Source organism: Rhamphochromis longiceps, linkage group LG5, assembly GCF_057381845.1.
Source record: "Rhamphochromis longiceps isolate RC_006_pf linkage group LG5, R_longiceps_female_GT1.1, whole genome shotgun sequence".
In the NCBI taxonomy this organism is placed as follows: domain Eukaryota; kingdom Metazoa; phylum Chordata; class Actinopteri; order Cichliformes; family Cichlidae; genus Rhamphochromis; species Rhamphochromis longiceps.
In genome coordinates this window covers 11,069,965-11,096,712 of record NC_140561.1, presented here as the reverse complement: position 1 = coordinate 11,096,712, position 26,748 = coordinate 11,069,965, and the positions used below count along the sequence as shown (strand labels likewise).

Genomic DNA, 26,748 nt, shown 5'->3' with positions numbered 1-26,748 from the left:
TGAACTGGAATCCTTAACACCTCCAATCCTTGTTTAATTATTTATTTATTTATTCTTAACAGCAAGTTTCACTCTAGTTTCTATTCCCAGAGTTTATTACAGCACTCTATCTTCACTGGTTCCCCCGGCACAAACACATGCACAGTACGTGCTGATGCTGAACGTGCAGGAGATGCTCTCACATCACCCAGATAAATTCAATCATAAAACGATCGGTGCTGGCGATTGCCACTCTGCAGAGCAAACTTTCACCGTGGGGAAAAAAAGCTGGCAAACGGTGACATGTCAAAGGTCAATAATGTTCCTTTGAGACCTGCTGTTGAATGAGGTTTACCTTAAGTCATTTTGTCATTGCTCAGAAGCAGATGAAAACTTCCAGATGTGAATGTAAAAAATTGACTTAACCTTCCTGTCGTGTTCGGGTCAAATCGGGTCAAATTAATCAACAAAAAGTTTTAATGACATGTTTTTCATTATGCCTCACATATGTCATGAGGGGCAAATGTTTTAGGTAGTGGTAATTTAAACCACTAAATTGCACTGATGACCTTTGTATTAATTCAATTAAGTTTAGTTTTGTTGGAAATCTTAGATTTTTTTTATTTTTTATGCTGAAATCAGGATCTCTCAAGAACAGCTAGCAATGGATAGAAGCCGTACCCTTGCCAGATGATTGAGTCACACTCAGAATTACATAGGAAAATAAATACTACAGCATTTCCATTATAGAGTCATGCCATTCATCATTAACTCATGTCCTTAAGGTACTTTAAGAAGGGTGATGCACTGGTGAGCTGTATGTAATGATTTGTTTAGTCCCAGAAGAGGTCCAGACCTCCGCTTAACCCCATGTGGCCCCAGTGGCAGCAGGAAAGTGCAGCAGATTACCACCTAGCCTCGCAATTTGTACACAATTAGATCTCCGGGGAGAGAGCTGCTCCAACTTTGCATTGCAACTGCTCTTGACTCTGCGTGAGCTTCTGGCACAATATAGATGTGGAAGGTGCAGCGACTGTTTTGAAAAAGGCAAATGCAAATGTACGAATCTGTTATTGTTGGTTTATCTACGAGGACAACAGTAACATTGCTAATTAATAGAAATAATTGGGAGAAGAGCAGAGCTGGTTCCCCTGGTCTGTAGAAGTAGCTGTGGGATCACTTTCACGAGGTTTGCTCATTCAAATCTGTGCTTTTTCTCAAAGTACTGCAGCACATTCAATTATGTAATATTACACTGTATCCTTTGTCTCTGAGATAGTTTATTTGTGCTCATTAAAATTTTTGTGGGACCGCTGAGAGTCACTAATGTGCAAGACCAACATAAAAAGCTGAGTTGTGCTGAGCGCCTGTACTGTGTGTAGATCTGAACACAGAGTGAGCCACAATATTGGTACATAAATTGGTATGTACTGCAGTGAGATATCACACAGAGGACCGGTGAGATTATCATATATATATAGCATTTCTTTTCTGCTCTAACAAGTGGAAACAGTGATGCAGTGATGAGGAGGAGGCTGTGCTGCTTACACAGATGCTCCCAGTGTGGTATTTTTCATTACATTGTTTTCAATGTTGTGAGAAAATAAACATAGTGGGCGAGGGGAGTTTAATGACTTAAGTCAGAAGAAACATCCACCGAGTGTGGCAGGGTTAGAGATAAAGTAATAAGAGATGGGACGGGCTGTTTTTATGAGGACTGTAGCGTGTGAGTGCGGTCTCTCCTTTTGAAGAGCGGAATCAAAAGGCATGTGGATACTCAGCCACTGCAGAGGCTGACTGTTGTATTGACTTTACATAACACAGATGTGAGGTATGCCTCATAGATACACATTTTTACCATTTAAACTGTTTATTTCACTTAAAAAAAATATTTTTCTAGACTTAATAAGCATGCCAAACATATTAAATGCTACATTTCAGCAGAGAGAAAATTAAATTGCATGATGCATTGTTGCTCATTAGAAACCATTTCCAAACAGCCTGCAGACCCTCAGTTTCATAAATGTGGTGCCATGCAAATATGATGTGATGCTCACAGCAAACCATATACTGTAAACAAAATAAATCATGCTGACTTCCACTTCCACGTATGCAAATGCTGCCACTATTATCTCTGATTCAGGGTGCCCTGTTTAAATTAATATGCTTCATTTGACGGCTTTCCTAATTTTGCTGCGGCTCCTGTCCGCCCATCAAATTGAAGTCGAAGCTGGCCTCACGTGACTCAAACGGCCAAGCAGGAATAAGTGATACCATCTGCTGTATCCGTGCTTGTAGCACTCCATTTACAGTGAATCAATACCCCACTGTGACAAGTGAGTGAGAGGAAAATAAGGGGTATGCTATAGTAAAAAATCCTGCAGTGATACCTGTGGCAGCTGTTAAGCACTCACGCAATGCAGCATCTAACATTAAGCTGCTAATCTCAACATGAAAGAGAAGACGCTCACGTTTGTGACAGAGAGGGAGGTTGCATTTAAAATGAGTACACTGAGCATACAGTGTATGCATACATTACTGGTTGACTGTCAGAATCCTTGTAAGCTCCTACGGTACAGCTCCTATAGTAATGAATTTTCAATACAAACAGCCTTCCAGATCATCCTCTGACTGTTAAAACACATCACAGCAGCTATAATAATAAATGTTATTACTGATTTATTATTATACATTGGGAGGCTGATAAAAGCAGAAGAAGAAAATACATCTGTGGAATTGACCATCATCACTTTCACAAGTGGCATGCAACAGTCAGCGTCTGGAATTGTGCACCGATGTATAAAATCGATAAAATATAAAATCAGTCAGGTGGACTGTCAGCTGCACTGAGCATCATCCTCTGTTTTTAATCACACGGGACATTTCATGTATTTTTTTTCTCTGTCCTTCTATCCAGTGGGAAGTTGGGCGACTGTTTGAAAACGCAGATGCAAAAAAACTCTTTTTGCATCAATCCAGTATTTAAGAATCTAATTATGTTCTTTTTCTTTTTCACATAGACCCTGTATGAAAGATGGACATAGCTTCTGTGAAAAGTGAACTCAGTACATTCTTACTAATCTGTGAGAGACTCCTCACAAAAGACCTCTTCCCTGATCTCTTCAAGTCTTATTACATATGACATGATGTTGGAGTCCAGACTGGTTTGACTGGCTTCAGAAACTAAGATGCAACGATTACAAGTTACTCTGACCAAGGCTTTAAAAGTCACAGTAGTTACGTCCAAGTTTCATATACAATCAGTGAAATCCAATGAATCCACACCCACAGAGCTCTAATGATACGCATTAGATGAGTTTATTAAAAAAAAATAACAATAATAATAAATGGAACTTCAAATATTTTGTGAAATCTGCCTCAGCTAATGTCTTTTTACTTGTGAGATCCTAGTCTAATATCAGAGATCAAGTTTTCAGAGGCTGTAAAATAGGCTCTGACATCTGCACGCCTCAAGAGTTGTTCAGTATAATGATACTTCCACAGCACTGAGCTACAGGCTGTAGTTGCACATGCAATATGTATCAGGAAACTATTTTTGTCCATGTTTCAACTTCCACACACCACTGACTGTGCAGTGCCTCGCATGGATCATTGTTTACTCTCACCTTTACTTTTTTAAGATGCTTTGTTTGTTTCTCTCCTTGGTATTGCAGCTCTGCTTATTTACTGCAACGTGTTTTGTAATTTGGTGTTGTGAGGGAGGCGGAAGCTGATGAGAAAAGAAAAAAAGAAAGATGCCAGTGCATGCTCTGTAGAGCAGATCAGCTGTGGATTGTCAGTCTCTCACCGCTGCTTTCTTATTAGGCTGGTTTTTTCTCTGCAGGCACTTGGGACAAGTTGTTGACATGAGTCATTATGGGTCGTACCAGGGGAAGACACGGAGCGTGGTTGTGTTGTAGCATGTCACGCTGCCGGCTCTGTTTACGGAGAGGAAACAATTAAGAGCCTTATAAATTGAGAGAGTGTGTCCATGTGGAAATCACGCAGGAAGGAGTTGTTTCTATCCTCAAACCTCATCTTTAGAGGAAGGGTTACCACAGCACCACGAAGCTTCAAAGAGCCACGCTGCCTGGCCATCCACAAATAGAAAATTTAAAGGGGAATTTTAAATTGAAGCAGATTAATATTTCACCTCAGGATTGATTCGCTCTGCCGTTGTCTGACATTTTCATCCGCAAGTGAGTTGCTTATGCAAAAATCAGGCAGTGACGTTGGTGTGGTCCTGATCTGGCACATCTCCTCCTTTTCACACTGCATTAGAAGTAACAGGCTACCTATTGCTGTCATTGGCAGTTTGTCACCCTACTTTGCCTGCTCTGTTATTTTCTCATTCACAGTAGTGAGAAGAAAAAGGGGGCTTAAAGCGATGTTGATTTGTGGTGTTGCATCTTGAAACAAATTGTTGTTTCCATTAATATTTGAGGGTCTAAAGAAAATTTAGATGTTGACATTTTGCACATCAGTGCATGTCTGCAGTATGTTTCTGCCCTATAGAACAAAACGCTGATGAAATGTGTTGAAATTTCTAGCGATATTTCCTTTTAACTTCCGAAATCAGTTAAATAAAAAAAACTACTGTCGATGTAACAAGATTATTATCTGGGACAAAAAAATGAAGCACTTTCATGTTTGTTGTGTTCTGCGCATGAGGAATGTTATTGGTTTTTCTGTCTCTTTTAATACTGTCTTGCCTACATGTGGCTCTGGTCCCTGTTGCATGTTGCACAGTTGAAGGACAGGGGCAATCTGTTTTCATTAAAGTTGTATGACAGGACCTGAATACAACGGGGCTGTTGCGTGACTACAATCAATGGCGCTCTGGTCGTTTGTCACCATGGTCACGTGGGCAGAGATGTGCCTTGAGTTGCCCCCTGAATCAGGACTTAATGAGAGTCTGAATTCAGCCTGAGGGATAGAAAGTATTTTTTAGACACCTTCAAACGGAGGCGTATTTCAGCTTGAGCAGGCTGTATTGTCTGTGTGTGTTTTCTGACTTCGCTCTGGATTTCAAGCAAGATGACAAGCTCAGATTTGTCAGTTTGCAGTTTTCAGAAGTGTAACACTGCGGCTTTGGCTTCTGGCAGAAAAGAGGAGAATGGGGAGGAAAGGCTCGGTGATAGAGCTGGCAGCTTTTAAGACAGTGTGCAATTAAATCAGAAATGTTAAAGGAGGGCAAGGATTTTGTTTTTTCTAAAGGAGGCAACTTCAATCATACGTGAACTGCAGGCTTAATCACTATTGTCTCATTGTATATTCTCAAATTAGTAATTTCCAAATGGAAGTAGGATTCTGTTTTTTAATTGTTGTTTAAATAGCTTGGCATTGGCTAGTTGTATGCAGCTTCCATTATCTTTATTGCCTCAATAAAACACAGCATTAAACCTGGGTTATCTGAGGGGTTGTTGACCACTTTGGGGGCCCTGGAAACTGGTTGTGAACACAACACTGACCAGATGTCACCTTGAGAGAGAAAGCTAAAGCAAACAGTTGACACCAAGCTGTTACGCAACTTCATAAAAAGCTGTATAATGAACCACAGGAGAGGAGGGCCTGAAAAACAGGACCCCAGATGCAGAGGGCCAAAGCCAAAAGCTTGGGGTGATGCTCAAGTGATAGTTCAGGACTATAAAAGGAAGTTACAGAACAGAAACCTAAAACCACTAAAAAAGCCCACTATCACCTCTCTTACTTCTGATCTCTTGAGGAAATTAGCACTCTTTTTAGGTGCTAAATGTACATGTTTGCCTATCTTGTGTGGGTGGAGTCTAGCTTTTTACTTTTAGAAGCAAAACAGAAAGTCATCTAACGGCTGATATCCTTATTAACCTTGTTATCCTTATTCTCAGAGTGTTTAAGACGACACAACCTTCTCAAGAAAAGTTATGTGCGAGATGATTTATATCGTGCAGTGATTTATATAAATGCATATAAAAGCACCGCCTTGCATAGAAGATCCAGTGAAGCACGGTGGACAGCTTGTGAGAGGGGCTCTTATATAAAAGAAATAAATTCTCAGCATTGGGAGCTGCCATTTCATTGCTCTAAAGGTCTTTGTATGGTGATATAATCCTAAAAGACAGAGCGATTAGAGCTTTAAAGCCTTGCATTTGTTGACACTATAAGACCTGCAAGTAAGCCTTCATACTGTTTTGAATTATGACTATATATTAAGCTCCCAGGATCATTTAATACTGTCAGGATTCCAGCACAAAGAATGAGGCTAAAACTGACTTACGCACTACAAGAATATATCAAAGCAACATATTTAATCACTGGAATACACAAGTGTAATTATTGTTAGATGCTCTCCTTGTGCCCTATTGATGGAACAGTTTTGCCAGTTTTGTATGCAGCATATAGCTTTGAGTTCTTGAGAGAAATACACAGCTACACTTGCCTATTTCACCTCTCAGTTAGATTCAGAACACCTGGGTTCACAAACAGAGTTGAAAACACCCTCATGACACCGCTTAATGGGACTGTGAATTTTGGGTTGAATAAAACCCAGGATATCCCGAACTGGCTTTGCAGCACATATCCCAGCTATCAGCTCTCTTTCTCTGGTATTAGATTGGTTTGGGTTGATCTTGTGTTTATGTTTATTTCCCGCTACAATTAGATCTTTGTTTTTCCATTTAAAAGTTTAAAGTAAATCTAAATTTAGACGTTCATGAACAGTGGAACAGTAGGACTGCTAACAATGGCCCAAAACAGTGTGTTTAGGTAAACAATGAGCCGAACTCAACAATAAGTTTCGATATGCCAAACAGGACTGCACATTTAGGTGTTAGTTCTAAGATCATCACTGCAAAAGACCCATCTATCCTTCATACATGTTGTTGTATTATGACATCCTGATGGATTCAGCCATATTCCAAGATTTCAGACAGTAGTTTTGTCTCAGTCTGTCCCATATCTGAGCAAATTTGTATCCTTTGCTAATTTGACAACCTTCTTCTTTAATAAGAAGTAGAAGCTTCACATTGAATGAATCCCACTCGACTACAGATAAGGGAGGAGGGAAACTGAGCCGAGGGAGCAGGTGGTAGACTTGAATGAGCAGATCTAATAAAAAATCATTCAAAACAACTGTTCCTGCTCTTCTTGCACGAAAGGCAACAACAGAAGCACTTATCTGCGCTGTAATGTACATGAATATTTTATCTCTACTCGATGTTTGGTGACATAAACAAACGTCTTGGACATCCAAAAGATGAAAAAAAAAAGTCTTCCAATTTTAGTAATATGCAGCGTGCAACACACACCCTTCTGCTCAGTGCGCTTCTCTGCATTGAGCAGGATCGGTACTGTACTATGATGCCACACTGACTGTGTAACCAAGGCAACTAACAACAGGCAGAGTGAATGGTCAGATTAGCTGCTGAAGTGTGAAAAGGAAGCGTTTCAGATTTTACATAAAGCAAAATGGTCAAGCCGTCGTACATCAAAACAGCCCGTGAAAAGCAGAAATGAACAATTTCCATGTATGCACTTTATCTGGTTTTCTCTGTTGCATAAACAAATACCACAGAGAAGATCTGGAAATTTTGCAGATTCTCACATTAAAACAGGAATATTCAAACGCCTGGCTCAAAAGATGAAGCCCTGTAGCCTGACATTAGGCTGGAGATGAGCTAATCGCAGACTTCAGGAAGAGAGGGGTTGGTGGGGGTGGATGCCTCCATTAGCGATTCGGATTCACACCTCAGTCATTCATCTCACTGCCTCCCACCGCAATGACCCCCCTGTCACATGTTCTGAGTCACCTGGCCCCTCGCCACTCCTCCCTGTTTGTTTTCTCAGCGTGTATATACACGCTTCTCTCCCTTTCATTCTCTTCTTATGGAGCGCAGCAGCACACAGAGAGGAGATTAACTGTATCACTGCCTAGACCAAGCAAGAAAAGAGAGGAAAGTATATTTAGGTACAGACAGCTACTACTGACTGGAGAAAGGCCTCAGAGGTAGGCTTTCTTCATTCACGTGGGAGGTAAAGAAGCACCATTTCTAGGGTTTTTTTGCTGTTAGCCTGTTCTTAACTTATACCAAAAAAGGCCAAGCAAGCATAGGAGGACTGACCCCATGGGTTTTTAGTGTACCCGCTCCTGTTTTCCCAGCACACATTCGTATACATTCACTTGCCACCAACCATCATAGAATTAAATGAGTCAGTCACTTCAGACTGGCTTTGTTGTGCCTCAACAGTTGCATGTTGTTTCTGCCAGGAACATTGTCGTCATGAGAGCATTATTAAAAGAGAGCCACATGTCAAGAAGCATGCATCCTTTTAAAGGACTCTGATACATAGCAACAGCAACGAGAATACTTAAATCTGCCGTACATGTTCAAAAAAGTGCCACCGGAAGAAGAAGTGTTTTAACCTCAAGGGCCTTTTTGCAACTCTTCAGAAGCTTTTAGCCACATTACATGAGCGTTATCGGTAGAGTCTGCTCTATTTCAGTGGGCAAGTTATTACAATTGCAATACAATGTAACAAAGCATTAGTGTGCTGCTGCTTTCCCATAGTTGGCGTTATGTGTTTATATCTGCTTATAATTAACGTTGTGGCATCAATTTCAAATGCTATAGACCAGGAGGTTTTTTTAACTAGCACATGTAGAAGTAATGCTTTTCCAGTCATTTACAAAGGACTCTTCTGAGCCAGTAAGTGTGTTGCACTATGTTACTGTATCATCAGCTCATAGGTTACAGATTTACCCCGTCTGTGTGTGCATATGTGTTCAGTATGTTTGGCAAAAATCTCTTCTTATTTAACATTAAGTACAAGGAAGACATTGTTAGTGATAGTGTTGGGTAAACAAGGCTTTAACCAAGTTAAATTATCTTACTATAATGAGCCTATCGATATATATATACACACACTACTAGTCAAAGGTTTGGACACACATTCTCATTTAATGGTCTTTCTTTATTTTTATGACTATTTACATTGTAGATTGTCACTGAAGGCATCAAAACTATGAATGAACACATATGGGATTATGTAGTAAACAAAAAAGTGTGAAATAACTCTAAACATGTTTTAGATTTTAGATTCTTCAGAATAACCACCCTTTGTCACGGACGAGAATGCGGTGGACTCAAGAGCAGACTCAATTTGCTTAGAACTGTGTATAATTTATTGAAAAGAACAAAACGTGAACGGAACTGGGTTTAACAAAAACCATACGCAGAAAACTAAAGGAAATCCGTGGGCGGAGAAACCGGCGTAGAGCACGGGGAGACTTCTAACGGGAACTTCTGTAAACACAGGGGAGAAATGTTACTGAATGGGAAACAAACGAGTAAGGGACAAAAGGTACGGAGTGCCAGTGAATAGTCTTGGGCTTACTTGGCGACCCTAGTCATTTAACGGGGAAAAGGCTGCCAGGGGTGTATTCCAAAGAGGGTCAAGAGTGGAGAGTCCGGTCCAGATTTCGAAGAGATGGAGAATACAGACTGAAGGGCAGGCTGAGGAGAAGTGGAGTATATAATCCTCGGGTTCCGAGCAGATGGGAGGACAGGATGGAGACCAAAAACAGCACTACTGGTGAGTGCGATGGGTGGAGAATCTGAAGAATACAGGAAACAAAAACATATTAACCCAAGGTCCAGATATACAGAGTCAGAGCTCAGAGGAGGCCGAGTTTACCACAGATGGTAGCAGGACGAACTGGCGAGGAGTGGCAGGCCGTGCTGGCTTAAAAACCCTCTAGGTGGAGCCCCGGAGATTGACAACAGGTGATGAGCTGGCCAACTCCACTCCCAGGGACAAATGACAGGAACCTGGACCACGCCCAACCAGACACTCCCACAGCATATGACACCCTTTGCTTTGATTACTGCTTTGCATTCTCTCGATGAGCTTCATGAGGTCGTCACCTGAAATGGTTTTCCAACAGCTTTGAAGGAGTTCCCAGAGATGCTGAGCACTTGTTGGCCCTTTTGCTTTCACTCTGCAATCCGTCTCATCCCAGACCATCTTGGTTGGGTTTAGGTCAGGTGACTGTGGAGGCCAAGTCATGTGGCGATCCATCACTATCCTTCTTGGTCAAATAGCCCTTACACAGCCTGCAGGTGTGTTTGGGGTCATTTTCCTGTTAAAAAAATAAATGATGATCCGACTAAACACAAACCGGATGGGAGAATGCTGTGCTAGCCAGCCTTCCTACCACACCATCACACCTCCATGCATGTAGAGGCCATCCGTTCACATTTTCTGTGTCACACAAAAACACGGCGGATGGAACCAAACATCTCAAATTCGGATTCATCAGACCAAAGCACAGATTTCCACTGGTCTAATGTTCATGTCTTGTGTTTCTTGGCCCAAACAAATCTCTTCTGCTTGCTGCTTTTCCTTAGTAGTGGTTTCTTAGCAGCTATTTGACCATAAAGGCCTGTTTCGCTCAGTCTCTGCCTCACTTCATGAATGAAAATTTTAAGAATGGGTTTTTGCTAATAAAATGAATGCGATCATTTACTTTATGAATTGTTAAATTGAAGCAAATACTTAACAACAATGAATAAAAGGTTAAATGAATAAAATGTTTGATCTAATGAACTTCCTTTTTGGGTCATCCGTTGGTACATACAATAAAATAAGTAAGGCTAAGTTGGAGTGCTGTGCTGGATCTGACGTGGTTGGAGTGAACTATCGTCTCCTTTCAGAAGGACAAATGTGATCACACTGTGGGTGTGAAACATGCATGAATGCCTAGAACAATTTAAGCATTGGCGGAAATGCAAACTGAATGACGTTTCTTGGGTGGCTCAGCGCTTGTCTGTGTGCAACAGGAAGTATCGCCTGCAGAGAATGAGTTTTGCTTTTGGCTCTGCCAAGGACCAGGTGGGCCTGGGCTGGTGGGCAGGCGCGATTCCACCGGGGCTATCAAGGCCATATGAGACACAGCTCATCATCCCTGACTGGGTCCATATGGTGGGTCTCAACACGTACTCACCCCAGTCTGAGGTGTTAGAGTGTGTTCCCTCCAGAAGGCAAAGTTCTTTCTCCACTGTGAATATGTCATCTCTTACAGATCGAGCCCTGTTCCATTTCACCCATGTGAGTACTATGTAACCATGGAGACTGCACTTAAGCTCTTGTGGAACTTGTAAGCCACAGCACTGTGATTCTGTTTGCAACTGAATTCTCTTAAAGTCTGTGTCTCAAACATCTGCTTACCTGCGCACAGTGAGAAATGTAGCTGCTCCACTCAGCTGCCATTTGTAAAGCAGCTACAAGTTCAGTGCAAGCCTGCTTCTCTTTCTAAGCATCCAAAAGCATACAGCAGTGACACCATCCTAATTTTCATGAACATTCTGTCAAGGGAGATTATGCATTCCTCATCCTGCTGCCCCCCCAGAGAGAATAGCTGGTAAATATGATGACGCTGTGGTGTACATTGCAAAAACGACCTACTTACTTAGACATTACACTGTATGTAGGTTTCTGTGTTACGAACTGGATCTTTGATATTTTACAGACAAAGACAAAAATGTTATTATCTCTAGTTTACATTGCACCAGAGATTACTTACTCTGCAGAAAAGCTTTTTAACAAACAGTCTTTGCACAAGCATAAAGGCGATTTTTCTCAAATAGGACATGAAGGTTGAATTAATCTGCTCTGTGGCAATGTTTTAAAGACCTCGGCAGACATTCTGCATATTTATGACTGCAGAAATGTCGGATCTAATTATTGAATTTGTGGTAATTTACTAACTCTCTTTAACAAATTTGCCACTTAGGCCCTCGTGCCATATTTTTTTTTATAACTGCTGTGCAAGAACAACTAACTTTCCCGCTTTTTATCTTCAGTAGAGATAAATTATCCTCACAAGCTCCATTCTGAAAAATCTACTGTCCACAAGAAAGTACACATAGACCAGCCTGTTTGAAAAAGTCATGCTTTCCTTTGTGCATAGTTTTCTTGGGTGTACAGTATGTGACTGTCAGAACAAAGTACTGTACATGCATACTGATAAGGCCTCTGCCTTGAGCTGCCTGATTCCTGGATTCCAGATGTAAATCAGTGTAAAGATTTTTTAAAAGGAAATTTTAAGAAACAGTTTTTGCTGTCTGGACAATAATGAACTTATTTCATTTTTGTTCTAACGGTTTTGCCTGTCTGTGCACAAAACTATCGTAGCTGCCAGGTATACTGATTTTAATCATTATTAAATGGTCACGCGTCTGTTGTCCGTCCATTCGTACACAGTCCACAGTGGTATCACCTGTGGTAGCATCTGCTTGCACATAATGATCACCCAATCACACAATAATTTGGTCTTTACCCCAAATTGTGCTCCAGGTGAAGGTCTCATTTGTCTTCTTGCAAGCAATAACATATGAATCGTAATTATTTCATTAGAAGGTTCACTAAACACTCATTTTCAAAAAATTTGAATTCTCTAGCAATTATTTCATGGTTCAGACTGTAGAGGGTTAATATTACCTTATCTTAATTACCCTAAAAAATTGTATCAGCATCTGTTGAAACCTACACTCCATTAAACTGTGAGTTGAGCTACACACTCCCACACAGCGTTTCTCATTTCTTTGGCTAATTAACCACATATTATTCCTTATAGCACTGACTGTGGAATTGATGCATTGTTCAAGACAATAGTTAAAATCCTTGCACTCATAATTTTTACATTTATAGGTACATGTACTTATACTGGATGGCATATAATTTCATCATGAAATCACCGGCCCCTTATCATCTTTTTAGCTGTAAACCGTAAATGCTTAAAATGTGTAGGCTATGAACCATTTCTAACCGAATTATGTATGAACAGCGGAACTGATACTGTGACTGATACTGATCAATATTGCTTCCTTTTGGTGCACACGTATTTGTATTTGGTTCACAAGTCTTCAAAAACATCAATGATCATTCCTAAATCAATCGTTTGCTATAGATTCTCTGGATGTGGATGCCAGACAACAACAGTACCCTTAGAACGTGCAGCAAGGGAATGCATTTGTCATGTTTCGGCTGTGTGGCAGGCAGGAATTGGACCCAGATGCAAACTCACGGGGACAGAACTTGAACTCAAAAGCACAGCTTTATTGCTGGAAAACAGATCACAAACAATACAAAACTAAACTGGGAAAAGCTAATTATAATGTACACCAGGAGACACGGGGAGAATCGCACACAGCATGAGGGAGATCGTGACACTGACACAGAGAAATACAGGGCTCAAATACACTGGGAAATAACGAGGGGAATGAGACACAGAAGGGGAGCACAGCTGGGAGAAATCAGGACTGACGAGAGAAGGGGGCAAAGTAGTAGGATACACTCACATGAGACACAGACCTTCAAAGTAAAACAGGAAGTAGCACAGACGCAAACTAGATTAGGGGAGACAGAGCAACTAAGAAAAACAGAGAACAACAACAAAGAGACATAGAGGGCAGCTACTAAATACTCAGAGAACTAAACAGAATACAAGAAGGCCAAATTAAGACACTAAACTATAGAATAAACTGGGGCAACAAAGAACTAAGAGCATAATACAAAAACTCAGAGACACAAGAAACTCAAAACACTGGGCCACTGACCCAGGACCGTGACAGCATTCATGTATTGTTGTCACAATGCAAAATACTGCTTGGGTCCTGGCATCCATGTGGATGACATGCACAACCCAGCTAAACATTGTTACAAAGCAAGCAGACAATTTGGCAGAGTTCATTTTGAGCTGAATCATCAAAGCAACAGCACCCTGTCAAAATCTGTCTTCCTGTCCTCTTGTTTTTGTGTCTCAAATAAAAGCCATGTCAAACTAGTGAAAGCTAGTGTGCTCTGCTGACTGACTCTGAGCCTAAATAATGAAGGAAAACTGGAACAGTTATTTCTTTTGTGACCAGATGCTTTTTAAAAATTTGGCAGGTTAATCTGTGTGACAATAAAGGGAAAAAGGTTTATGGTTCTTGACTGAAATAAAACCTCAAACCTTAACTAGAAAGCTGTGTGTATTCCATTTCAGGTGGTAAACATTTAAAGTAGAATTCATGTAATGATATGCTCTGACTGTCCTTACTGTACTTAACATCTCCCTGCAGGAGTTTTGCTGTAGATAGTCATCATTAACTGATATAATATCCCCGTTCCATTTCTAGGCTTTTCTCCAAAGCAGCGAGCGTTAGAAACTTCTCTTTGATTTCACACCAAAGCCTCAGAAAACAGTTCTGTAACACTCATCCCCATCAGTTTCTATTCCCTCCAAGAACCTAGTAGCAGACTTCTAACAAGCAGCGGCATGGTGCCCTGACCACAAAGTCTCTTTATGCTGTTGAGTTTTATTTGCTCTCTCCAAATTAAAGAGAATTTAAATGAAGACGTGGATGGCTTTTAAGGCTGGACTTGGAGGGAGAGCTAACAAAATCTAAAACTGGTTAATTCTAGAAGAATGAGGGAGGCCTGTTTATGAGACTGAATCATTATCGCTGGGTTGGTTTTCATCCGTTATACTGCAGTGTGTGCTGATTTGATGATGGTTTCCTGCTGAAAATGAGTGAGCCACGTCGATTTCACACCTATGAGATTGCTTTCCTTTTACACAACAGTGTTAAACTTCCCACTGCAGCATTCCTGTTTTTGCTGACTCACTTTTTTTTTAGCTGAATACCTAAATCTATTTCACCAGAGCTGATTTATACTGCTCAGATGCATTCAAGTACTTAGCAGCCTAGCCCCGTTTTGCAGCTGTACACAGTATTATTTTTAGCATGCTTCATATATATATATATATATATATATATATATATATATATATATATATATATATATATATATATATATATATAAAATCACGATGGTATGTGATCTTTATGTATTTTTAAGGAGCATATTTTGATGTCAGTGTCTGCACTCTCTGTGGATTGATGCTATTTTGTCATCAAATTCATAATGATGACTCATGCAGATTCCCATATCCTCATCACACGTGTTGCCTTTGAGCAACACGCTGTCATGTGGCATTCAGTTTCAGATGTGCAGGACTTAAAACAAGGATGATGTGGAGGCTTTTGTGTTAACCATCAGGCTCTGGGTGTAGCAGGAGGAGCATCAGCACTCTCCATCCCCTGTCAGAGGCTCTAAACTTCCTATTTACAGTTTATCCAGTTCAGTGAAAGGATGATATAATGGGAGGAAAAGAATCCTCTGCTCCCAGATGGGAGAGCAGGGCTGTTCAAACTGAATGAGAACAGAGAATAAAAGATGAAGCCAGCATGCAATGCTATGCAGAGATAGAGCAGGAACTAATGAGAGCATTAGACCCAAACTACTCGCCTTACACTGAGTAGAGGAAACAGCAGATTGTGAGAGGACACGGGGTGGTGCAGGAAAGAATTGGATTGTGCTAACAAGAAAAAAAAAAAAAAAAAGACAAAAAGAAATATTGGGCTTTTCCCTCTTTTTATCACGACCATGATATCAGTCACAGACACATGCCATGCAGTACAGTCCAGGATTGTAGTGCAGTGCATTAATAAAGTTGTATGTAGGAGTATTTTAGTCTTTGTCTGTTGATGAAAACCCCTTGGAAATTGAAACTGAACTGGAGGGCTCCAGGCTAATTTGCGTTTGCACATTTGTCTTGAACTGGAAGGCTTGGTTCCTAAAAGATCACCCTTAATGACTTTGGTGATCCCCTTACTCTTCCTTTTGTACTATGATGAGATTGATGGTTTGAGTCTTTAGTGAAATGTCTCAGCAGATTTTAAATAGATTTCTGGTGGTTAGCCTTGAAGAGCTGTTAGTAAAGTAGGACACAACGATGTTTTATTTTTCTTGCTGGACTCCTATGTCTTTAATGTGGAACTGTACAGGCATTAGCTTTAAGTCTCGTCTTTGAATGAACTCAGGGCTGCACCGATTCAGCTGCTCATATTTCTCCCCACACTTCTCTTTATTTTCCCCCTCTTGTCAATTTATCAGGCAGATTCATTAAGCCTCAGGTTAAGAGAAAATTATCCAGTTGTTTTGAAGGGAGGAAGGTTCAGGGCTGAAGCAATCAGCTTCATGGGCTCATCCGGTTAGAATAAGAAAAGCAGCCATCTAATGCAGAATTATTTTCAGGGTACTCCTTTTATTCTCAAATAAATAAGGCAAAAAAGGAAGGAAACAAAGACACACATGGACTGCCAATGCTCAGCTGCCGCCCCGTGTGGAAGTGAGGAAAGAGTCAGCCAAAAGTGAATGCAGTCCTTATGTACTGTGTGACATATAATGTGTGACAGGTGAGTGCAATCAAGGACAAGCACCACACCCAATCAAAGGTGAGAGAACTAAACAAGGTGCATCGGGTGAAGTGAGTGGGTGTGCTGGGATGTGCTAAAAGGTGGGTCTCTACAACAGCCGCCCCCATATTTCTAGTGAGAAATATGTTGATATGATCAGGATCAGTCTTCGTCAGGAAGCGAGGGCAGGGGGATCAGACAGGAGACAGGGCGGATATAGGTTTTATCCTGTACTAAGACCTCCACAGTTCTGATGTGGTCATCTGGGCTTTTCAGCAAGCGCGTCACTCTTCCTACAGGCCAAAGGGCTCGTGGAAGGTGTGAATCCATAATCATGACGACAGAGTTCAATGTGAGATCTGGTTTTTCCTTCTGCCATTTGGGTCTTCTTTGGAGGGATGGTAGATAGTCTCTTATGAAGTGTCGCCAGAAGTGATCTGCCAATATTTGTGCATGTCGCCATCGTCGTCGGCCTAGGAGGTCAGAATCAGAATAGGATACCAGGGGGAGTGATGAATCATGTCGGCCCATAAGGAGAAGGTTTGGGGTTACGGGGTCAATGTCCGCAATGTCTGAGGATACATAGCCTAGGGGTTTTGAGTTAAGAATGCCTTCAATCTCAATTAGGACTGTTCTTAAGACCTCTTCAGTGACCATCTGTGCACCAATGGTTCTCTTCAGAGCATTCTTCACAGAACGTATCTCCCTCTCCCAGGCTCCACCGAAATGGGGTGCATGCGGGGGATTGAATTTGAAATGGATTCTTTTAGTCATCAGGACCGGCTGTAGAGTCGGAGCAAGGTTGTTAAAAGCTGCCTGTAGTTCCTTATCTCCTCCTTTGAAGATAGTTCCTTGATCACATATAATTTCCAGGGGTGTTCCTCGTCGAGAAATGAATCGTTGGAGGGCCATGAGGAAGGAGTCTGTATCCATACTGTTTAGGAGGTCAAGATGTATACACAGAGTGGTGAGACATTTGAATATTATTCCCCACCTTTTCTCCGATCTGCGGCCTGTCTTGACCTTGTATGGTCCAAAGCAGTCTATTCCTGTGGAGTAGAAAGGTGGTTTGAATAACCTAAGACGAGCAGCAGGCAAGTCTGACATTTTTGGAATGATGGGCTGTGCTCTCCATTTCTGACATGCGACGCAGCTATACTGATGCCTGCGTACGGCTTCCCTTCCTCTGAGAATCCAGAATTTCCGACGTAGTTCAGCAAAAAGTCTTTCTGAACCAGCATGATGCAGTTTGTCATCATAATTTTGTATGATCAGTTTGGTCACTGGATGAGCAGGATCAAGTACTATTGGGTGAATGACATTCAATTCCAAGTCTGGGCTTTGCCGTAGTCGGCCTCCTACATGGATAAGTCCAGAATTCCTGCACAACACTGGTGACAAACACAATAGACGGCTGTCGGATGAGAGGGGCTTGTCTGACTGTAAACGGGCTAAATCTTCACCGAAACTGTCCAGTTGTGCCTGACGAAGGATTTCTTGTTCTGCTGTTTGATAATCAGCTGCAGAAGGAATGTTACCCTTTTGGTTGGAGAGTGAATGAGCCGTGAAATCCAATAGCTCTTGATACGTTCTGAAGCTGGGTGTGTATGTATGGGAGGGTATACTGACAATACCAAAAAAGTAGGATTTCTTTAACTCAGTCTGATCATCATCAGGATGGAGATCTGTAACTGTGGGCCAGTTATTTGGAGGTTCATGCAGAAACGAGGGACCCTCAGTCCACCTGTTTGGGCTAAGGAACTCTTTCAGGGATTTACCTCTCGTAACATCATCAGCAGGATTTGTGGCTGAATTGATGTATCTCCAGTCTTGACTGTTTGTGAGGTTTTGAATTTCTGAGACTCTGGCTCCTACGAATACCTTGAAACGGCAGGAATCTGACTGAAGCCAGTGAAGTACAGTTGTCGAGTCAGACCAAAGGGTGGTAGTCCTGACTGGTAAGGTGAGTTCTGTTTGTATGAGCTCACAGAGGCGTGCGCCTAGTAGGGCTGCGCATAGCTCCAGTCTGGGTATTGTTAAATGCCGTTTAGGAGCAACACGTGAGCGAGCTAACAAGAAACTCAGTTCTACATGGCCTTCAAGATAATCTGATCTCAAATATGCGACAGCACCATATGCTCGCTCTGAAGCGTCACAGAAGATATGAATGTCTCGAACTGTGGTAGAAACATCCATTTCCTTAGAAGTATAGCAACGTGGGATGGCAATTTGTGGGAGATAACAAAGTTCTTCTTCCCAGGACTTCCATGCCTCTAAGAGGTCGTGTGGAAGGGAAGGGTCGTCCCAATCTCTCTCTTTTCTCCATAGCTCTTGCACCAAGGTTTTGGCGCGTGTTGTGAATGGGAGTAAGTAGCCTAATGGGTCATACAGACGAGCAAGTACTGCATAGATACGACGCATTGTGGTGGGGTGTGAGGCTAGAGTTCTGTATTTATAGGCAAACAAATCAGTCTCACAATTCCACAATAATCCTAATGTGCGTTCATGTGGGCCAGATGGCTTGTCTTCAGTCAGGCAAAGTTCATTACTTGCCGTTCTTACCTCAGATGGTAGATGGCTAATCACAACAGGATTATTGCTGGCCCACTGGCGAAGGTCGAAGCCTCCTTCTGATAGATGGTTTCTTAATTTGTCTAGGAGTGTTCGAGCTAACTCTGCTGATGGAAAACTCTGAAGACTCTCTGAAGACTGCACATCTTTGTCAGATTGATATTCCTTCACATGTTTCTGCAGTGCATAGATTGCACAACAAGGGCTGCAGGTCGTACCAAAGGGGAGTACCTGCCACTCATACACTGAAGGGGGAGCTGCTTTGTTCATGTCACGCCACAGGAATCGGAGGAGTGGTTTATCAGGAGGCAGAAGACTGACTTGGTGAAACATGCCTTTGATGTCGCCACTTATTGCTACTGAATGTTGCCTAAAACGCAACAAAACACCAAGAAGTGTTGGGCCTAGGATTGGTCCTGGCAATAGGTACTTATTGAGACACTGACCTTGAAATGTGAAAGAGCAGTCAAAGACTATGCGATCTTTATTGTTGTGACTTGTCATATGATGAGGGATATACCAGGTTTCTTTGCTATTGTGCATCTCCTCTGGGCTAAGTTTGACTACATAGCCTGCTTGCTCCAATTTCAAAATCTGATCCTTGTAAGACATGGCTTTGTCAGGATCTTTAGCTAACCGAGCCTCAGTGTTGCGGAGTCTAGACATGACTACAGTTGGAGGGACATTCAAAGGAGGAAAGTTTGCCATCCGAAGAAGAGGAGTGGCGTAGCGATTAACACCATTGATCTCAACCCTTTTTGTGGCCTGTTCAAGGAGTTCCAGTGCCAGTTGATCTTGCTTTGATCGGATCACAGATTTCTCACTGTATTCAGGTAAAGTGTCTAGTTGCCATAGCTTCTCAACATGATAACGCAGTACATCTGCAGATGAACTGAGAGATGTGAACAAACACTGCACATGCTCTGTACTGCTCTGGGGCTGAAAATCTGTGATCGGACCTTGAAGTGTCCATCCTAATTGGGTTTTAACTCCTGCAGGAGACCCATATGGTCCCTGTCTCAATGGAGCAGTAGGCGTGATGAGGTGAGTATGATCTGAGCCTATGAGCAGGAGTGGCGCTGCTTTATTAATAATGGGTAATGGGATACCTTGAAGATGCTTGTATCTCCGTTGGAGAGATGATACAGGGTAGGTGTGGTCTGAAAGTGCTAGGTGACTTGCAGTGAAGGCATTATTAATTGTGTAGGTTTTCTCTGGGTGTGCGATGGGTGAGATTTTGAAACTTACGGAAGAACCATGAATAGTTTCAACTTCTTGACGGACCGTTCTAAGTGATAATCTCTCTGCTTCCCCAGTTAGGTTGAGATGCTGTGCAGCTGATGTCAGAAGAATGGTACGCTGGGAGCCATCGTCAAGTACTGCATATGTTTCAAGGGTTCTTTTGCCGTTTCGCAGGAGCACTTTCACAACCTTTAAAAGGACACTAGGACAGTCACTAGGTCTATCAAAGTACAGTGTCCTCACTACAGGATTAGTTTCAGTTTTAGATCTCTTATTTACATCACATAGGATCTGTAGATGTAGTCCCATACAGGTGGCACATGCTTTCCTCAGGTCACACTTTGCGGCCTGATGAGTCCTAGCACAACGCCAACACCGTTTGTTTGCTTTTATCCAGTTTATTTTCTCATCCTTTGTCTTCTGAATGAACTCGGGACACTTACTAATGTGGTGTTCAGGTGAGCGGCAATATGCACATGTTGCCTTAGTTATGATGGGTTGTGCTGCCTGTACAGGATCATCAGATGTATTTGCCCCATGTAATATTGTTGTAAGTGGAGAAGCGTACTTACGGGCAGGTCGTGTCTGGTTGAAGGATGGAACAGGACTGGCCTTCTTTGGTTGACACCTGCATTCCATTTGCAACCAGGATGAGAACAAAGGCAAGGTATACGTCATTTCTCCCTGTTCCCTGTAAACATGCCGTTTGAAGCGACTGAAATGCTCTGCAGGCAACTTCACTAACAAGCGATCGACATGGGAGCCACAGTCTAGTTCTGCACGTCCTTGTTCTCCCATAGTGCTAAGCAACCCAACTAAAGCCTGTACTCGAAGAGCAAAATTATCAAGGCTCTGACCATCACCTGCTCTGATAGGAGGCAGTTCCAGTATATTCTTTAGCTCTTTCAATGCCAGCTGTCTTGGTTGCCCATAACGCTCATCAAGGGCTTTGATGGCTTGAGTGTATGGGTCAGGAGCGTAGGAAAAGGCAAGAGCTAATCGTTTAGCTTGGTCTACTTTGAGGTGATCAAGAAGGACATGATATTTGAAGTGCTCTGTCTCATGAGGATCAAGAAGGTTTGTAAGGGCCATCCGTAACATCCTGTATTGCATTTCGTCTTCTCTACTAAGGTCTGGAAATGAAGGACCTTCAAGCTTATATAAATGTGTTATCGTGCTAGAGGAGTGACCCGAGCTAGCAGTACCAGATATCAAAGGTTTCTGTTCATATGAGGTATTGGATGTAGCTGGTTGCTGCTCTAGAGGAGGGCAATGCTTGTGGTCAGATATGCGAATGAGAGGTTGAACAGGGTCTTCAGCTAAAGGAACAGCAGGTTGAACACATGAGATCTGGTCGGGATCCTGCCGTGATAAGGCCAGGAAATCAAAGGGAGTCTCATCTTCTGTAGCAAGGACTGGTCTAGGCAAACCAGTTGAAGGGATAGCAGCATCTAGTATTGTTGAATTAGGTAAAGGAGGGCTGGCAGCTGTAACTAAGCCAGACTGACGGCTAATCTGCGGGGGCTGGAAGGGTGATTGACAGGTTACTGTATCAATCACTGGGAGCTGCTCATGTTGTTGATGTGTTTGAGGACTGGCTCGTAAACTGCATACAGAAGCTTTGATTCCATCAGATGAGACTGTGCGAATTGAAGATCTGGAGCTACGAGAATGGGAAGGAGATGATTGAACCATAAATTGCTTAATCTCCCTCATGGTCGTTAGGAGTTCCCTCATGACCTCATCTTGGGTGGTGGGTAAAGGAACAAGGGATGTCTCTGGTGGTCTTTCTGACTCTCCGACAGGATCCTGCAGCCCATGTGTGTCTTTATCACTGTGCTGCCATTCAGTTTGGCTCTCTGTCTCACATGTAGCTCTTCTAGCTCCAGGGTACTGAACTTCATACTGTTGCAGGTAGGCAGGAGGTCTACTATCACGACTGGATCTTCTAGATGGCTGCTGTGTATCTATGATGCTAATACCTCTCCGGCTCGGAGGACCATGTTTTGAAGGGAGGAAGGTTCAGGGCTGAAGCAATCAGCTTCATGGGCTCATCCGGTTAGAATAAGAAAAGCAGCCATCTAATGCAGAATTATTTTCAGGGTACTCCTTTTATTCTCAAATAAATAAGGCAAAAAAGGAAGGAAACAAAGACACACATGGACTGCCAATGCTCAGCTGCCGCCCCGTGTGGAAGTGAGGAAAGAGTCAGCCAAAAGTGAATGCAGTCCTTATGTACTGTGTGACATATAATGTGTGACAGGTGAGTGCAATCAAGGACAAGCACCACACCCAATCAAAGGTGAGAGAACTAAACAAGGTGCATCTGGTGAAGTGAGTGGGTGTGCTGGGATGTGCTAAAAGGTGGGTCTCTACAACACCAGTCATTTAGAAGCATTTTTTAATTCCTGCAGATGTATCTTTACTTCTGTCTGTGCTGCCCCAGGCAGGGTGCTTATATATGCATGTCTGTACTGTCTTTCCATGGACTGTATGCACCATCTTGTTGTACTGTATACAGGCTAAAACTGAAGTTTTGTTTTGTTTTTTGTTTTTTTAATAAAAAGCTTCAGTTTTGATGGAAAAACAAATCAGCTGCTGGAACTCCTAGAGTTCATAAAGTACTGACATTCTTGGTTTTAGCATTTCTTCTTCCTGAAGACAGGTGAAAGTAGATTTAGCAAAAGGATGAGATTAGAGTCAGGGGTGGCTGTCGCTCCTGGTGATGACTTGATGGATCTTGAGACTACGAGAGTAAGACAAGGCATTTAGTGTGTTGGGTGCTGGGCCAAAGAAATAGCAGTTTTTCATTCAGCTAATTTGATCTGTTATATATCCAACTTCAAGAAAAGGAACTGCTATTTTTAAGAGGTTTTTAAGAAGTCTCTGATAACTGATCAACATTCTCCTTTTTTTGAAGGAAGCCATGTAGCAGGAGCAGCGTTATGAAACATGTAACTGACTACCTGGCTGTGTTAATAAAATGCTATTTAATTGTGGCTTCATTGTGACTTTAATCTACCTTTTATGTTGCCAAACAAAACAATATTATGTAGAAAAAGAAACATCATGAATATCAGCCTGAGGTTGATTTTTTTGCTGTGTTTGTCCTAGGAAGTAGTAGTTCTTCTTCTTCTTCTTCTTCTTCTTCTTCTTCGCTCTAAATGTGACCAATTTACAGTCTCGTTCGGTCAGTTTTATTTATGTCCTATCATAAATTTACTGTTCATAATTTGTGTCTCTTTTGCTCTGTTAATTTCACAGTCAGCACTCTAAGGGGACTTTCAATTAGTGTTAGCTCGACATTAAAAACAAGTCCATTTTATTTATCACTGCTTCTAGATTATATTTTTCATGTAATGTCGATTTTATGGGTAACAATTAAAGTGTCTGTCCCGTGAAGCAGCTTGCAGGAGCAAAGCAGTTAATGAGGTTGGCTTAGTAAAGACTTGGGTGTTGTAGAGGAGAAGTTGAGGAGAGGAGAAATCTCCCAATGAGTCTCCAAAAGGCACAGCTTTATTAAAGTTAATTTGTTTGGAATTGGCAGCCATGATTATTAATCTCATGTAATTTCACTTTTGCATGATTATGGATGGATGGATGGATTGATGGATGATTATGCACCTAATAAATAATTTAAGTGGTATAACTTTTGTTTTAATGGAAATCATACAGCAATCATAGCTTATGATATCTTTAAAGGTGCAGGAGTCAGGAGGTAGAGTACAGCTTCTGCCAGTCAGAAGGTCAGTGGATCAGTTCCTTGTTTACTCCAGTCTGGATGGTGAAGTATGTTTGGACAAGACAAGTATCCTTGTCAAGGCAAGACAAGTTTCCCTCAGTGAATCCATCGGAGTGTTAGTGAGTGTCGGGAATGTTACAAAGTGCTTAGGTAGGTAAAAAAAAAGTGCTTACATGAATGTGTGTTTAAATATATATGAATATGCTGACATCTGCAGGCAACATCTTTGGTACTGGGAGTGTTGTGGTTTACATTCGTTGTCCTATTAATGACTTTAGTTTTACTGACGACTGATGTTTAAGCAGGTTTTGGTTCAATGAAAATCTTGCTAGAGGTTTTGCATCAGATACCAAGTGGCTGGACTGGAAACCCTTTCAAAAATAGGCTGTTGCCCCCAGAGAAAAATCACGTTAGGGTTCTTGATTCCTTCCACTGTGACCCGTCAGCCATAAAAGTCTAATGGGGTATTGCTGTCACATCACCAGGCATGGACACCGAGTTTCAAGCATTTTCAAAATGATGCCATGGGAACATCTACTAAAAATCTTGATGATCAAGGTCAAAAGTCATGTTTTCTGAAAACCTTATGAACACGATAACTCAAGAAAGATGGCACCTAAGATTTTAAAATGTATACCATAAGTGCATTTACTAGAAGGCTGAGGGCTAGCATGGGCGACAGCCAGTATCTTTATAGTTATTCTGGAAATGAATTGGTAGTCAAAACTGTCCCTGACTGTCGCATCTTCTTATGAATCTACTTTGTGCAGATTTGTGTGCATACTCAGGAACATCTGTTTTCTGCACCAATGTTAGACATCACCAATCATTTGTGATAGTATTGCTAAGACTCTTGCATTAGCCTTTCAACCTTAAATTCTCCCCAAACTTGTATTCTTCTTATAATATTTGATGTGTATCTACAAAGAGTACAGCCGGAGAACACATACAATATGTTGTGATTCGTTACAATCACAATACTTTTGTGTATTGAATTACAAGTGACATAACGGTACAGGAGTGTTGACAGCAGAGACATTTCTTGGGCTAAAATTAGAAATTGTGGCTGTCTCCAATGGAAATCCGAAAGGACACAAATTCTCATAGAGCATCGCACTATATGGTTTCACCGTGCATTGCACAATGGCAGGCGTGTATTCAGGTATGTACTCATATGTATACAAACAAACTATTCTCCTTCAGGTTGGATTGTCTGCAGCTGTTTCATCAAAAACAAGCTAACATTGTTTCTCACACACTCTGTCCATAGGGAATGTGCTTATGAGCCATGTTACCTGAAGACTATTGTGCATATATACAGTGGGGCAAAAAAGTATTTAGTCAGCCACCGATTGTGCAAGTTCCCCCACCTAAAATGATGACAGAGGTCAGTAATTTGCACCAGAGGTACACTTCAACTGTGAGAGACAGAATGTGAAAAAAAAAAATCCATGAATCCACATGGTAGGATTTGTAAAGAATTTATTCGTAAATCAGGGTGGAAAATAAGTATTTGGTCAATAACAAAAATACAACTCAATACTTTGTAACATAACCTTTGTTGGCAATAACAGAGGTCAAACGTTTACTATAGGTCTTTACCAGGTTTGCACACACAGTAGCTGGTATTTTGGCCCATTCCTCCATGCAGATCTTCTCGAGAGCAGTGATGTTTTGGGGCTGTCGCCGAGCAACACGGACTTTCAACTCCCGCCACAGATTTTCTATGGGGTTGAGGTCTGGAGACTGGCTAGGCCACTCCAGGACTTTCAAATGCTTCTTACGGAGCCACTCCTTTGTTGCCCGGGCGGTGTGTTTTGGATCATTGTCATGTTGGAAGACCCAGCCTCGTTTCATCTTCAAAGTTCTCACTGATGGAAGGAGGTTTTGGCTCAAAATCTCACGATACATGGCCCCATTCATTCTGTCCTTAACACGGATCAGTCGTCCTGTCCCCTTGGCAGAAAAACAGCCCCATAGCATGATGTTTCCACCCCCATGCTTCACAGTAGGTATGGTGTTCTTGGGATGCAACTCAGTATTCTTCTTCCTCCAAACACGACGAGTTGAGTTTATACCAAAAAGTTCTACTTTGGTTTCATCTGACCACATGATATTCTCCCAATCCTCTGCTGTATCATCCATGTGCTCTCTGGCAAACTTCAGACGGGCCTGGACATGCACTGGCTTCAGCAGCGGAACACGTCTGGCACTGCGGGATTTGATTCCCTGCCGTTGTAGTGTGTTACTGATGGTGACCTTTGTTACTTTGGTCCCAGCTCTCTGCAGGTCATTCACCAGGTCCCCCCGTGTGGTTCTGGGATCTTTGCTCACCGTTCTCATGATCATTTTGACCCCACGGGATGAGATCTTGCGTGGAGCCCCAGATCGAGGGAGATTATCAGTGGTCTTGTATGTCTTCCATTTTCTGATGATTGCTCCCACAGTTGATTTTTTCACACCAAGCTGCTTGCCTATTGTAGATTCACTCTTCCCAGTCTGGTGCAGGTCTACCATACTTTTCCTGGTGTCCTTCAAAAGCTCTTTGGTCTTGGCCATGGTGGAGTTTGGAGTCTGACTGTTTGAGGCTGTGGGCAGGTGTCTTTTATACAGATGATGAGTTCAAACAGGTGCCATTCATACAGGTAACGAGTGGGGGACAGAAAAGCTTCTTACAGAAGACGTTACAGGTCTGTGAGAGCCAGAGATTTTCCTTGTTTGAGGTGACCAAATACTTATTTTCCACCCTAATTTACGAATAAATTCTTTACAAATCCTACCATGTGAATTCATGGATTGTTTTTTCACATTCTGTCTCTCACAGTTGACGTGTACATCTGGTGCAAATTACTGACCTCTGTCATCATTTTAAGTGGGGGAACTTGCACAATCGGTGGCTGACTAAATACGTTTTTGCCCCACTGTATGTACTGC

The 26,748-nt window shown here is 41.9% G+C and overlaps 1 protein-coding gene and 1 long non-coding RNA gene across 2 annotated transcripts in view; one reads left to right on the top strand and one right to left on the bottom strand.

Moving 5' to 3' along the window:
* camkvb (CaM kinase-like vesicle-associated b) overlaps positions 1-26,748 on the top strand; it is a 57,508-nt gene that overhangs the window by 824 nt on the left and 29,936 nt on the right. The gene's annotated exons all lie outside the window — the stretch shown is intronic.
* On the bottom strand, positions 9,019-9,789 carry LOC146669249 (uncharacterized). Its single transcript, XR_014911853.1, has 3 exons — positions 9,652-9,789; positions 9,352-9,571; positions 9,019-9,260 (listed from the first exon to the last, which is right to left on the bottom strand). It is a non-coding gene; the product is annotated as an uncharacterized LOC146669249 (long non-coding RNA).